Here is a 16,249-nt window from a genome sequence, read left to right as displayed (position 1 = left end):
TGTTGTTATAAGTGAATTACTTGATTGATATATGTGATGACATGATGCGCTGTTCAAAGGGGGGGAAAAGGGAAAACGATAGAGACATGCATAATATTAAGTCGATGGTTGTGACTGATAAGATATATATATTATCTAAAGGTAATAACTCGTGCGCGAAGCGTGATAACAAAGGGAAAGCAGTAGTCGAAATCTAAACGGTCGAGGTGGGCTTCTTTTGTACCCTACATTTTTGTGGGTTTTCTTTTACTAAAATCTTTTACGTATGACTGTGGAGCTATAAGGGTGGTTTAAAGCGATTATCATGTCGTGATTTGTTTTAACGTGCCTATCTGATGTGGCTGTTGCCACTGTTATATAAATCGAATTCGGGTCCTCGTAAGGCCGCAAACCCTACTTGGATTAGTGTACACCTATGGTAGACTGTGTGCTAGCGTACGGGCTGGCCGGTCTAGTGACCTGGTTTGCGGCCGCATTCCTTGTCATGTATTGGCACATATGGTTGATGACGATGGGGAAAAATGACTGCGCAGTCGCTATTTTGAACAATTGAAAATATTTTGGTGCCTCGGGCCTTTATAAAGCTCAAACCCCGATGGTTACCTACGTATGGCATGATAATATGTACTCTTATTTAAAATGTTTTCGGCATGAACCACTGAGTATTTTCAAAAGTACTCAGCCCTGCATATGTTTTCTCTATGTGCAGGTTGAGCAGTGACTAGCGGTTGGTGGTGTTGAGCAGGAATTAATAATAAACTATGGTCGTTTTGAAACTCCGAGTGTCGTCGTGTCTTCACACATGACGTCACTCTTCTCTTGGATGCTTCCGCTGTGATGTTTGCTTTACATACTTTTTATTTAAATTCAAAAAAACTGTTTCATTTGGGATATTTGCAAACTCGTTACTTATTTTGAATAAATGCTAAACCCTTAGTCATTTACTTGTCGAACATATATACTTTTGGTTGTTTTATTTATTAAACTTAAATTCTTGGTCAAACTCTTGTTGAAAACCCTAGTCTTCTATGCCTGTCCATTAAGCCCTTTAAGTCGCGATCGCCCGCTTTTATTAACCCTAGGGGCGGTCGTGACAGATATAGAGTCTATGTTTTAAGTACATGAATTATTGAGGTCTTTTTGGTACACGAATTGGAATATAATTGGAATATAATTTGAAGGGTGAAAGCTATGTTTACATCCGACATGGGAATCTATGCTTTAGTGTTGTTCTTTTGCGAGGAGGTTAATTGTTGGAAATTTTGATAATAAATAGTTACAATACAATATTTATTCATAGTACGCGCTTCGTCCCTGAAAATTCTGAACAATTGGTTTCACAAGAGTTTTAATGTATAACTAGTAAGTTAGAGAGAGATAAAAAGTAGCGTAAATAGTGTTAGTGGAGAATGAGTTCCACATTATTAGTAACTAGTATCACACCGGTCCTATGCACGGACTAAGATATTTCCAAACATTGATTTGAGTTTATAAATTAATTAAAATGGTATAATTAATAAAAATTTAATATTCCAATGTAAGATAGTAAAAATGTAAAGGTATAAAATATATACATTCGAATACATTTTTTTTAATTTATAATATATAAATAAACTATCCATCCATATATATAAAGTATCCATCCATATATAATGCTAGTACATGTGTCAATAAACCAATAGTATCTTTTGAGTGCCCCTAAAAAAATTTATGGACTACTAAAACCTATAACCAAAAATAATAAGAGAGCTAAACAACTGCAAATATATTTTCGACGTGACCTCTTTTGTCAGTCTCCAAAGGCACCATCTTCTCCGATCACATATCCATTCTCCCAATCTCAAGTTCTCCATATTCAATCACCGTATGTTCTCCTGTTTCCACATTAAAAAAGGTTGTCTATTGACTCGACTGTCGTGTTAAAATAAAAGCACAACCTAACATATTTATAAGCCAAAAAAAATATTTAGGATCATATATTCATATTCCAAAACATTTCACTTCCTCTCTTTTAAAGTCTTTTCCCTTTTATAACTTTATTGTCCATCTTTATATGCTCCCTCCGTCCCATAAAAATGGATTTAACTTCCGCCAAAAAATAAATTCTTACATATGTACATCATTTACTACTAAACATGTACATCAAAGGCAAATTTTCGTACATTATTTACCGTATGAAATCCAAAACACATATAAAAAAATGAAATTCAATGCATGTTGTGGTACTATACCCTAGCCCCATGGATTGCTAAACCCAAAGGGCACGGATTCAACTACTGCCAAACATTAAATCCTTACACATGTACATCATTTAGTATGATGCGTGTACATTAAGGGCTAATTTTCGTACATTATATACTGTATGAAATCTAAAACACACAAAACGAAATTCAATGCATGTGGAGGTACTACTACCCTAGCCCCATGGATTGCTAAACCCCTAGGGGAACGATTAAACTCCCTGTCCTTGGTGATGGTTTCGTTTGTGAGTGGGTACTACAACCTAGCCCTATGGATTGTTAAACCCAAATGGTATGGATTCAACTCTCGCCAAACATTAAATCCTTAAACAGGTACATCATTTAGTAGTACACATGCACATTAAATGCCACGGGTTTCGTACATTATTTACTGTAATGGCTCCTGACAACTATACAAAAAACGCTAATTATACAAATATTTCACACATAAAATGAAAAATCACTAACATCAACATCAAATAAACACAATTTCTAAGAACAAATTGTTAATACAAAAATTTATACAAATCATAAACAACGCACATAGAATTGCAGAATTCATCTAAAACATAAAAAGCGTCTCTCCCACTGTTTTAGTGTGTTTATTTCTAAGTTGAAAACATATGAGGTATTGACCTTTTATTGCTTAAAGAAATATATTAGGATACAATAATATTGACCATAAGAAATAAAATAAACTTTTGTGTTTTGTGTGTGAGTTGGCCAAACGGTAGAGAAGTTAATAATGTTTATTTAAGCGTCAAAAAAAAAAGAAAAGGAATTCTATGACTAAAATTTTTTGGTTATAGAATTCCATACATAAATGAGTTACAGAAACCGATTCAGGTAGTCATCGACGGTGGTGTAGTTTACATCAGGATACAGCTGGGAAGCCTCAACCGGTTGATCGCCATTGTTAAATTCTCGGGCACGGGTAACTCTGGAATCATCTTCAAAATTTGTTCCTCCGGTTGGTATATTTTGTCGAGGGTTTTTCCAATCTTCTTCTCCCAACAAGCAACAAGCTCATTGAATGAGTATATGTTTTGGGGTGGTTTAATGTAGAGGATCTTGTTCAAAGCTCTTGGATCAACCGCAGCTTGATATTGTATATGGCAATGTCACCTTCCTCATTGATCACAGCTACATCCATATCATCAATTAATAAACATCCCAACTCACAATTAACACTCGTTGTGGTTCAAACCATTCCAAATCGAGAATTGAAAAATGTGTAAGCAATATATAAATGTAACCTCTACTTTAATAATGTTATGGTTTTTGTAAAATCATGTCCCCAAAGTGGTCAATTTCATACTAATATGAGTTCGGTGCGCACGCACAAGACTTAATAATTTGGATGATACACAGGGGCGGATGCAAAAATCATAACTAATAGGGGCTATTTTATAAAAAAAAATTGTTTAAACTACATCAATGTATAATTTAGCTAATTAAATTATACAAAAATTTACATAAAATTAATGTAGATTTTAAAAATTTACAAAAGAAAAAACTAAAAAAATCATGTTTATTAAGGGCTTAAGCCCCTAGACCATCCTATGTGTGTCCGCCTATGATGATACATATATACCTTTAACATTTCCATCTCCGGGGATGACGACCTTTCCTCGGGGAGGGGCAGTGGTGCCCAAGCCCGGCTGCAGAAAATTGGTGAGAACGAAGCTGGCAAAAAAGTTGCAGACGACGTAGGTGTAAGGAATTCCTGCTGCCTCTATTTCTCTGCGAAGCTTCACTCTCAATTGGTCATTCAGAAGGTAAGAACCTCTACAACAATCAATGTCAAGAATATATGGATGAGAAATGAGGGTTTTTCAACAATTTCTAATATTCACCAACACATATTTGTATTTTAGTTACCTTAACATTTCCAGCCTCTTTAATTGCAGAAATAATGTTGTGTTGATCGATCAGCAATTTGCAAGAAACCCATATCTGATATAACCACATCCCTTGCTTTATGGTCTTCACCAAGCTCTTGTAATCGTTTAGATCACCCTACATGATGGTTGGGCGAATTTTTGATGGTAGTAAATGCGGGTAAAAAATATATAGATCACGACACAATGAATTACGTGGTTCGATTTACTGAGGTAAATCTACGTCCACGGGAAGAAAGGAGGGCAAGATTGTATTGCTTGATCTGGTTTACAGCTTACAAATACAGACTTGCTATATGAAATTTGATGTTTAGAGAGCTTTTTTTCTTCCTTGTCTATCTGATCTAAGTTCTATTTATACATTGAACTAAGATCGTGGCTTGCATCACCACTAACTAGGTCGTGGCTTACATCATCACTAATTAGGTCGTGGCTTACATCATCACTAATTAGATCGTGGATGTCGTGGAGGTCATGAGATCCTGCATGGGTCCACCACTAAATAGATCGTGTAGTGGAGGTCGTGGAGGTTCTGCATGAGTCCACTATCTCCCAGTTCGGTTGAAAACTGAGACCGAACTGCTGAACTGTTGCCGAGCAGCTTTTGCCGATCTGAGAGTAGAGCTTGATTGGTCGGCTTTTACCGAGCTGTAGGCTGGGGCCGAACTCTTTGGTAATGCCGAACTGATACTCTTCCTTGGGCTTTGGGCTGATGGGCCGTCACTGCTATTGGGCTTGTTTAGTACGTACCCCATCACTACCCCCCCGAAAAGCGAAGTGAATCACTTCGGCGAAGCGAGTCACTTCGGCATTCTGGATAAAGGTACGGGGGAGGCTGACGTCAGGGGACGTGCCTTGCGCGTGACTGCATTAAATGCGACAGTAAAATCCGGCCGTTGAATCCTGAAAAGGTGGGATTCGAAACGGTGCGATGATTTTGAAATCTTCTCTGAATCTGATAAATACGTCCTTTCTTCATCATTTGAACACTTTTGCTATTGCTTCTTCTGCATTCTCTCTCTTTTGCGTAAAAATTTCCTTCCGCTTTCAAGAATTTCTTCAGAATTTCTTCAGACTTTCAAAGAGTAAGAACCATGTCTTCTTCTTCTTCTTCTGAGTCAGGTAGCGGTAGGAAAGGGGGTAAGGGGTCTTCTAGCCGGAAAGAATCCGGGGAGAAGACCGTAGAGTATTTTCACAGCATCTTGAGTAAGGATACTGTGATATCCCTACACGAAAAATATTTTTTTCCTGGGGGGAAGGTTGCGATTCCCGACGACCTTCATAGGGCTGACTCGCCGCCGGAGGGTTACGCCACCGTTTATGAAGCCGGCTTGGAATGCGGGCTTCGTTTCCCTCTTCCCCCTGCCTTTGTAGAGCTGCTTGATTTTTTCCAACTCCCTTTAGGTCAGGTGACTCCGAATTCTTGGAGGCACTTATCGGCCTTTGCTGCCGAACTGCGTAGGCTAGATAAGGATCTGTCTCTGAGGGCAATCCTTAATTTCTTCCAGTTTAAGAGGAAGGGATCTTGGTTTTACTTGATCCCTTTACCCTTTAGAGCCTTTTGTAAAACCAAATGGCCGAAATGGCAAAATCGCTTCTTTTTTTATAATAGGACTTCGGCTTCGGACTTTTCCTGGAGAGGGTCGAAGTCCGTTATTCCTCATCCTCGGGTAGAACCGTTGGACGAGCTCGAGGCCGAGCTCAATAAGATTCCCATGATTAGGAAGCAGTACTCGGAGTCTGAGCTCGTCAAGGGCGACTTCGTGTTCGACTCCTCGTCTTCGGACGAAGAGACTGAGGGTGAGGATTTCTTTTTTATGCACTACTGCCTTGACGACGAAAACTAACCTTGTTTTCTTGCTTTTTGGCAGTGAACTTGCTAAACAAGCTCGGTCGCAAATCCTCCGAATCTAAGGAACCGGAGAGGCCGAAAACCACCAGCTCGGCGTCTGATGCCGAGAAGAATCCGAAGAGGCAAAAGACCTCTTCGGATCCAAAGAAGCCGGAGTCGACTTCGGCAAGGGGGAAGGGGAGGATTCAGAAACCCCCAAGAGCGCCAGAGAAAGACGTGGTCTTGGCGCCTCCTTCGGAACATATCTGTGAGCCCTTTTTATGGCCCACGGACTTCGCCGAGGTGAATTCTCTTCTTGATTTTCTGGCCTTGCTTTTTTCCTGTATTTTTTGTGGCCCCTCGGTTGACTTTTTCCTTTTTCCATTTTCAGAGGAACGATATGCTCTCCAAGCTCGTCGCCGTTGAACTCTCCAAAGCGTCCAACGATTATGCTGAGATGCAGAGGAAGTTGGCGGCTGCTCGTCACCAGGCCGAACAGGCTAAGGCAGACTTTGAGAAGGCCAGAGCTGCTAGGATCTCGGCCCAGGATGAAGCCCAGTTTGCCAAAAACCAGCTCGTCATCCAGCGAGAGCAGACGAAACGGAGGGATGCTGCCGCCGTGGTTGCCCAAGGGGAGGTTCTCCGTGCTTTCGCGGAGAAACTCTTTCTGAGCAATCAATTTTCGGCCTTTGTCGGTGATCTGCTGAAACTGATGACCGATAATGCCGAGCAGGGGCCCGAAGTCGTCCTGCCGCTGTACGGCCGAGAGATAGCAGCTCGTCTCCAGAGTTTGCCGCTCCTTGAGGAGCTTGCTTCGTCCTCGGTCCTGCTTTCTGCTGACCGAGTTCGTAGTTGCCGAGCTGACCGGGATGAGAATATGGAGGCTATCTTTGCCTCCTTAGGGCCAGTTTCACCCGCTCCAATTTTCCACGGAGAGGGTGAGACCGAGCAGCTTGATCAGCAGACCGAAGACAGGCAGGCCGAGCAAGAGGTGCTGCTGATCGGTGATGGGGGCACCGAGCAGGCTGGGGGGAGCAAGGAGGCCGAGGCTGAAGCTGAGGCAGACAAGGAGAAGGAAGCTGAACCTCACCGAGGAGCCGGAGACGAAGCTGGCGGAGTATGATTTCGTCTCCCTTCTCTTAGTTTAGTTTCTTCCTTGTTGTAAAATGGCCTTGAAGCCCTCCTTGTGTAAAAAATTTTTTTTCTTATGAATGAAAAAATTCTTCTTTCTACACTTGTGTCTTCGTATAGCTTTTCGTACTCTCTTTTACTCCTGTTGTGGTTTACTACCTGCTCAGTAAACTGAAATGCCGAACTGACATAGCTGCTTTGTATTCTTAACTCTTAAGGAGCTGGAGGTACTTCACTGGAAGCGGCTGTACTCTTCCGCTTTAGACGAAGCTGAGAAAAAAGCCATAGCTGACCAGATGAAGAATGACGAACTCTTGGCTTGTTTAGTGAAGCTGGAGGCCGACAATAAGGACTTAGAGTCCGAAAAGAAAGATCTGGAGGCCGAGCTGAATACTGCCGTCACTGAGAGGACTGCGTATGAGGATTTCATCTGCAGGCGCGGGGGAATGACCATCTCTGAAGTTCAGGAACGAGTTGACGAACTGTGGGAGGAATATCATGTACTCCGGAGGAACAATGCGCTGGAGAGCTCGGCTTGCCAACAAGTCGTGAAATCATTGCGGCGCTGGGCTTCTCGGTACGACATCATTCTTTCCCGGCGTCCCTCAATCGAGAGATTCCTTAGGCATTTCCCGCCAACAGATGCTCGCACTCCAGCTCAAACCTCTGATTCACTTGCTCAAAACCCTACTCCAAGTCAGCAAAGAACTCAGGAACAACCGGAGACGTCAAGACGAGGACGGACTGAAGTTCGCAGAGGAGCGGTGACTATGAGTGAGCAAGATCGGCAAATGATTCGTGAAGAGACTCTTCGCCGCCGAGGTGCTAGAGCTTCCCGGGCTCAGGGAAGAGGCGGTAGGTCGATTAGAGCATCTCGTCGACCTGCTTATTCTTCAGCTGCCCGGAATGACCGAACTCGGCTTCACGAGGATTTTGTGAATAGATGGCTCAACTTTAGCAACCGTGGACAGTAGAATAGTCCTTTGTAATAGCGTAACGCCTTCTCGTAGGGCAGTGGAGTTGTATGCCGAACAAGTTTTAATAAATGAAATCTTTATTTCGCTTCTATCACTGCGTATTTACAGCTCAGCGAAAAAATTTCATCGTGCTCGTCCTCGGTCTTATGAAGTAAACTTCTTTGACCGGACTCGTCCTCGGTCTTATGAAATAAACTTCTTTGACCGGACTCGTCTTTGGTCTTATGAAGTAAACTTCTTTGACCGGACTCGTCTTGGGTCTTATGAAGTAAATTTCTTTGACCGGACTAAGCTTGTGTCCTAATTTGGCGAGTTTTATCGCTCGGATCGGACTTTCCCTTGTCCTAATTTGGGGATCGGACTTTCCCTTGTCCTAATTCGGCGAGTTTTATCGCGTGGATCGGACTTTCCCTTGTCCTAATTCGGCGAGTTTTATCGCGTGGATCGGACTTTCCCTTTGTTGCAGTTCGTTTCAGACGAACTGCTTGTTTCTTAAGCTGAATTGTGGTCTTGTATCCTCCTTAGAAGCTTGGACTCACAATCGTTGGCTTATATATGTTCTAAAAAGGGGATCAGCCTTCGAAGAACAAGATACCTCAGTAACATTTGTAAGAGACGACACGCACATAGACAAATAAAAAGGACGAACAAGATTTTAAACTTTTATAAAACAAGCACAAAGAACAAGTAAAAAACAAAGAAAGCATATACCTCTAGGACCGAACTAGACACAAGACTGACTGACCGGACTGTCTCTTACAAATGGAACTTCTTGAGGTTGGAAATGTGCCATGTTCGGGGTACTTGTTCTCCTGACACGTGAGTCAATTTGTAAGACCCTTTGCCGAGGACTTCTGACACCCGATATGGACCTTCCCATGTGGGTTCGAGTTTGCCCAGCTTTTCTGCTCGGCTTACTTCGTTGTTTCTCAAGACGAGATCTCCCACTTGAAATTGCAGCTTTTTCACCCTTTGGTTATAATACCGGGCTACTTGCTCCTTGTACTTGGCTGCTTTTATGCAGGCCCATTCTCTTCTTTCTTCGGCCAGATCTAGTTCGGCTCTTAGTCCGTCATCATTCATTTCTGAGGAGAAATTTAGAGTTCGGGGACTGGGTACGCCGATCTCAACCGGAATCACGGCTTCAGTGCCGTACACCAGACTGTACGGAGTTTCACCGTTGGAGGTTTTGGGTGTAGTTCGGTAGGACCATAGGACTTGAGGGAGATTTTCTACCCATTGTCCTTTGGCTTGTTCTAACCGAGCTTTTAACCCTTTTACCAAGATACGGTTTGTTACCTCCGTTTGTCCGTTTGCTTGTGGGTGGGAGACCGAAGTGAACCGCTGTTGAATATTCAGCTCTTGGCACCAACTCTTGAATGTCTTGTCGGTGAACTGAGTCCCATTATCCGAAATGAGGATGTGGGGTATGCCAAATCGGCACACTATGTTCTTCCAGACGAAATCCAATGCCTTCGAGCTCGTTATCGTAGCTAATGGTTCAGCCTCCACCCACTTCGTGAAGTAATCCACGGCAACGATAAGGAATTTCATTTGCCGAGGAGCTTGTGGTAGTGGTCCTACTATGTCTATGCCCCATTGCATAAAAGGCCAAGGGCTTTGCATAGCACATAGATCGGTCTGCGGCATCCTTGGGATATTTGCATGGATTTGGCACTTCGTACATGTCTTGACGAGCTGCACTGCTTCTTGTACCAAAGTTGGCCAATAATACCCCCATCTCAGAACTTTTTTAGCTAAAGCTCTAGCTCCGATGTGGCTACCGCAAGATCCTTCATGAACTTCTCTAAGGATGTAGTCCGTCTCTTCTGGCCCTACACATCGCAATAACGGTTGAAGGTAGGACTTTCTGTATAGGACTCCTTCATGAAGTTCATACCGAAGTGCTCGGCATGTGATTTTCCGAGCTTCTCTCTTATCCTCGGGCAGTTGTCCTTGATCTAGATACTGTAAGATCGGCGTCATCCAGTTCGGCGAGCTGGTTACTGAATGTACCTCAGCTTCATCAATGCTTCGGTGTAGTAATTCCTCCACCTTTGAGCTCGGATATGAGGCCAACTTGCTTAAAGTATCCGCTCGGCTGTTTTCCGCTCTGGGGATGCGGATTATCCGAAAATAAGAGAAACTTCGGCTAATGCTTTGCGCTTTGTCCAAGTATTTTTTCATCCTCTCATCTCGGGCTTCACTTGTACCCAGCATGTGATTCACTATGACTTGTGAATCACAATGGATTTTGAGAGATTTGACAAATAGACTTTGCGCTAATTGAAGTCCGGCAAGGAGGGCTTCGTATTCGGCTTCGTTATTAGTAGTTGGGAATAAGAACCGAAGTGAATAAGTTACCTCGTGTCCGTCGGGAGCGATAAGTAGAATACCAGCTCCACTTCCCGTCTTATTCGAAGCTCCATCTACGAATCCACTCCAGCAGTCCGGCGGTTCTACTTCGGATTCCTGGGGCTGTGTTAGTTCGTCATTGGCAGGATTTTTCTGTTCGGCAATAACAGGGATTGCTTGATCGAACTTTGCCTCTGCAAGAAAATCTGCCAAGGCTTGTCCCTTGATGGCTTTCCGAGGTAGATATTCTATTGAGTGTTCTCCCAACTCTATGGCCCATTTGGCGATTCTGCCTGATGCTTCTGGCTTGGTCAAAACTTGCCGAAGTGGCAGATCGGTTAAGACGCATACCTTGTGAGCATAGAAGTATGGCCGCAGTCTCCTTGCTGCATTTACTAACGCCAGAGCAATTTTTTCCAGAGGTTGATACCTTGTTTCTGGACCTCTTAATGCTCGGCTTGTAAAGTAGATGGGAAGCTGCTTTAGGCCTTCTTCTCGTACAAGCACCGCGCTAATGGTTTGATCTGATACCGCTAAGTATAAGAATATCACTTCGGCATCTGTTGGAGCAGAGAGAATTGGAAGCTTGGCTAAATAACTTTTGAGCTCGTCAAAAGCCTTTTTCTGCTCGGCTCCCCACTCAAACTTTGGTGCCTTTTTCAACACTTTGAAGAACGGCAGTTGCTTTTCGGCTGCTTGGGAAAGGAATCTATTCAGTGCGGCTAGACATCCAGTTAGTCTTTGCACATCATGTATGGACTTCGGCATCGCCATGTTCTGAACTTGAACTTTTGAGGGATTTGCCTTGAGTCCGTCCTTTGAAACCCAACAACCCAGAAATTTTCCCGAATCTACCAAAAAGGTACATTTTTGGGGATTGAGTTTGAGGTTGGCTTTTTTGAGCACGTCGAGGGTGGATTTGAGGTTGTCTTCGTACTCCGAAGTGCTTCTGCTTTTGACGACTATGTCGTCAACATACACTTCAACCTCTTTTCCGATCAAATGCCGAAAAAGCTTATCTACCATCCTTTGATATGTGGCTCCGGCATTCTTTAAACCGAATGGCATCTTTTTATAAGCAAAGATGCCGAAGTCAGTAATGAAAGCCGTTTTTGAAGCATCATTCTCATCCATTAAAACTTGGTGGTAGCCTTTGTATAGATCAAGAAAACAGAAAATTTCGAAGCCGATCAAAGCTTCTACTTTTTTATCTATGTTCGGAAGGGGATAGCAATCTTTAGGACAGTGCTTGTTTAGATCGGTAAAATCTATGCACATCCGCCATCCTCCTTCTTTTTTCTTGATCATCACAGGATTGGCCACCCAAGAAGGATATTTCACCTCGAATAATACATCCGCTTTCAGTAATAGGCGGACTTCGTCATGGATGACTTGATTTCTTTCTGCCGCAAAGAGTCTTTGCTTCTGTTTTATAGGCCGGACTGAAGGATCAATATTTAACCGATGAGTGATTACCTCAGGGGGCACTCCGGTCATGTCCAACGGAGACCATGCAAAGACATCTTTGTACTCCTTGAGGAGCTGGATGGTCTTTTCCCGGAGTAGAGGCGTTCCCGCGAAACCGATCTTGACCGTTCTGGATGGATCATCTTCGTATAACTGAACGGTCATTGAGTTCGACTCTGGTGTGACTTCGGTCATTTCGCTTGCCTCTGACTCCGGCTGCTGTGATTGCTATGCTTGATGATGCCGATCTGATTGCTCGGCACTTTTAAGCGCAATCTGCAGACACTCTTTTGCTCTCTTTTGATCACCTCGGATGACCGCTATCCCACCTTTAGTGGGAATCTTGATGGTGAGGTGATAAGTAGAGCAAACGGCCCGAACTGCGTTGAGCCAGTCTCTTCCCAAGATGATGTTGTACGGGGACCGAGCTTTTACCACAAAGAACTCGATCATCGTACTGGAGCTTGTAGGCGCTTTTCCCACCGTGATCGGAAGGCTGATAATACCTTCAGGGCGGGTGTCCTCCTGGGCGAAACTTTTCAGAGGAAGTGGAGCCGGACTGACCCAAGCTGGATCCACTTCTAGTTTATCGAAACATTCTTTAAAAAGAATGCTGACTGACGCTCCGGTATCCACAAACACTCTGTGGATCAGTTTGTTTGCCACTCCGGCTTGGATGACAATAGCGTCTTGATGAGGAGAGATGGCCGGGACGGGATCTGCATCTGAAAATGTAATCACTTCGTCCTGCTTCAGCCTTTTATGCGTTGGCTCCTCTCGATTGAAGCCTCTGCGCTCTGACTTCAGGGACGATTTAGTCTTCCCGGCAGGGAGAGCATCAATAGTCAGGATTACTCCATCATATTGCAGCTCGTCATCGTCTTCGGGGTCCTGTTGCTTTTTCGGATCCTGAGGAGCGCAGTTCGCACCTCTCTGTTTTTTGTTCTTTTTCGGCTGCTTGCTTTGGTATTTTTTTAACGTCCCTGCTTTCACAAGAGCATCAATACCTGCAGCCAAATGTCGGCACTCCTCGGTATCGTGACCGTGGTCTTGATGGAAGGAGCAATATTGATCCTGAGGTCGACGCGCGGCCGATTTCGTCATCCGCTTTGGTTTTTCGAACATATCGGAATGCAGTTCGAAAATTTCCGCTCTCGACTTGTTCAATGGTACGAACTGAGCGGGCGGCTTCTCAGGATTGAGACGTGGCCCCAATCGGTCTTGCACCGGAGCCCTTTGAATCCTTTCAAAAGGAGTTCGGCGAGGATGTCCCTGATCGCCAAAAGGAGTTCGGCGAGGATGTCCCTGATCGCTATGATCGGGCTTCCTCCTGTCTCCTCGGGATGAGCTGTCTAAAGACCGTTTGCGACGGTCTGCCTCATCGGCACGGGAGAACTGGTCCGCAATGTCCCACATCTCTTGAGCTGTTTGCGGACTGCATTCCACGAGCTTTCTGTAGAGAGCTCCGGGCAGGATTCCATTTTGGAATGCCGAAATGACAAGTAGATCATTGAGATCATCTACTTGTAGGCATTCCTTGTGGAATCTCGTCATAAAGTCGCTGATCTTTTCGTCGCGACCTTGACGTATAGAAAGCAGCTGAGCCGAAGTGATTCGGGCTTCCGCTTTCTGAAAGAACCTCCTGTGGAAAGCATCCATTAGATCTCGGTAAGATCTAATGCTGCCTTGGGGGAGGCTATCGAACCACCTTCTTGCGTTCCCGATAAGCAGCTCGGGAAACAGCTTGCACATATGGACCTCATTGAGACCCTGGTTCGCCATGTTATACTGATAGCGTCCCAGGAAGTCATGAGGATTCACTAACCCGTCATAAGTCATCGACGGAGTTCGGTAGTTCTGTGGCAAGGGAGTTCGGGTGATATCGTCCGAGAACGGAGTCTTCAATGCTCCGTACATGGCGAACCCGACATCTCTTCGGTATGGAGGAGATGGAGTTCTCCTGTGATTCCGGTACCGAGGAGGAACAGGAACATGTCGGGGTTGAGGATTCTTCTTCCTGGAAGACACGGCACTACTGCGGTAGTGACTTTCATGTCTGGATGAGGAGGGAGAATCCACCGTTTTCGTCTCCGGCTTTTGGCCCTTTTGCAGGAAAATTAAGAACTCTTCCTGCTTCTCGGCCAAAAACAACTTGACAGCCTCGTTCAAATCGGGCTGCTGGGAAGACTCGGTGCGATGAGTCTTTGAGCGGCTTGTTCCTTCTCCGTGAGAACTGGAAGTAGATTTCTCCCGAGGCTGTTTTCCAGACCTGTGGGCTGGACTAGCTTCCTCATGGTTATCACGAACGGTATTATGGGTGTTATGTGATCTGGTATGCATTTTTTTGGTGGAAGAGGATCAAAAACTCACTTTTATCACAGATTTGGTTCTCTGTTTCCCACAGACGGCGCCAGTGATGGTTGGGCGAATTTTTGATGGTAGTAAATGCGGGTAAAAAATATATAGATCACGACACAATGAATTACGTGGTTCGATTTACTGAGGTAAATCTACGTCCACGGGAAGAAAGGAGGGCAAGATTGTATTGCTTGATCTGGTTTACAGCTTACAAATACAGACTTGCTATATGAAATTTGATGTTTAGAGAGCTTTTTTTCTTCCTTGTCTATCTGATCTAAGTTCTATTTATACATTGAACTAAGATCGTGGCTTGCATCACCACTAACTAGGTCGTGGCTTACATCATCACTAATTAGGTCGTGGCTTACATCATCACTAATTAGATCGTGGATGTCGTGGAGGTCATGAGATCCTGCATGGGTCCACCACTAAATAGATCGTGTAGTGGAGGTCGTGGAGGTTCTGCATGAGTCCACTATCTCCCAGTTCGGTTGAAAACTGAGACCGAACTGCTGAACTATTGCCGAGCAGCTTTTGCCGATCTGAGAGTAGAGCTTGATTGGTCGGCTTTTACCGAGCTGTAGGCTGGGGCCGAACTCTTTGGTAATGCCGAACTGATACTCTTCCTTGGGCTTTGGGCTGATGGGCCGTCACTGCTATTGGGCTTGTTTAGTACGTACCCCATCACTACACAAATCCAAATTTAATTTCAATTTTCACACACACACAACAACAATACATGCACACATATATAGTAGTACATACAATTAAGATGGTGACACCAGATTTCTTGAAGTTGTCGATGAGGTGGGTTTTGGCTGGATCAGAAAGAGTGGCCTCTCTTCAACTATGAATTTTCCACCGATGATCAAGATCTTCTCTGCCATTTTGCTATGTTCATATATTAAGTGATGATGAATTACAGAGTTTTGTTGGCATGGCTTCAACTATAAATTACCAACCACTAGCAATATAGCAGTAGTAACATTATTCGAGTAACTATAAATTAGCAACCACTAGATGTTTCCTTTCTACTAGTATTTTATTTTGATTTGAATAAGAATTACTCCGCCCCGTGTCCACTTTTGCCGTTTTGATCCATCCCTTATTATTAGTACGTTTCAACTTTTAATATAAATGATAAATATGCCACATATTCTATTAATTTATTTTGCTCATTTTTTATCATTACTAATTTTTTCAATCTATTCTTTTTAATTTTTTTTAAAGTTGATGCAAAAAGAAAATGGACACTTAATAAATGACGGATGGAGTAATATACTATCATGAAAAATCAGTTATTTGCACCTCAGAGTTGAAAAATACTCTTGCATTTATTTGACTTTTGAGACTCATTGGACGCCTTATTTATGTAGTCCATCCATTCTTTAGTAATATGCTCCGTATAATTTTTTTATTCGTCCTATACAAATAGCCCATATAAATTATAAAAATATTTTTTCTTTTTCTTTTACTTTATTATTTATTAGTCACACCATTTACTATATTATTTCAATGATTTTTTCTCTTTCTGTTCTACTTTGCCATGTACGCATTAAAACTCGTGACACCCTTAAATAACCATTTCTATAGGATGGAGAGAGTATTCATTTCTAAATAACTTGTGCCTTTTTTTTGTTGAGCTAGGACGACAGTGTGGTGAGTGAGTTTATATTCGCCAAAATTAAATTATTGTTTATTTATAGAGGGAGAATTGATATTTGCTCCAATATATAATTCAATGTAAAGCTATATCAATAGACTAGAAATTACCTTCTTATAGATGATATAGGAGAAAAGTGAGATGAGATTTCAAATTCTCACAAATAACTTCTTGTTAGATAAAATCTATTGCTAGACTAGTGCGACTGTATGATGAGTATGGGACCTAATAAAATTTAAATTTATCAAGAGAAATTAATAGACTTATTGCAGAAGAAACTTCTAACATCAGTAGTAGCTGTAAAGAATTCAATGTATGCCAAA

At 43.0% G+C, this 16,249-nt stretch overlaps 1 pseudogene; it reads right to left on the bottom strand.

Annotated features, from left to right (window-relative positions):
- Positions 1–3,068: 3,068 nt before the first annotated feature.
- On the bottom strand, positions 3,069–15,811 carry LOC121764196 (annotated as a pseudogene).
- Positions 15,812–16,249: the final 438 nt, after the last annotated feature.

Source organism: Salvia splendens, chromosome 14 (genome assembly GCF_004379255.2).
Source record: "Salvia splendens isolate huo1 chromosome 14, SspV2, whole genome shotgun sequence".
Lineage (NCBI taxonomy): Eukaryota > Viridiplantae > Streptophyta > Magnoliopsida > Lamiales > Lamiaceae > Salvia > Salvia splendens.
This window is presented reverse-complemented; position numbering and strand designations above follow the sequence as displayed.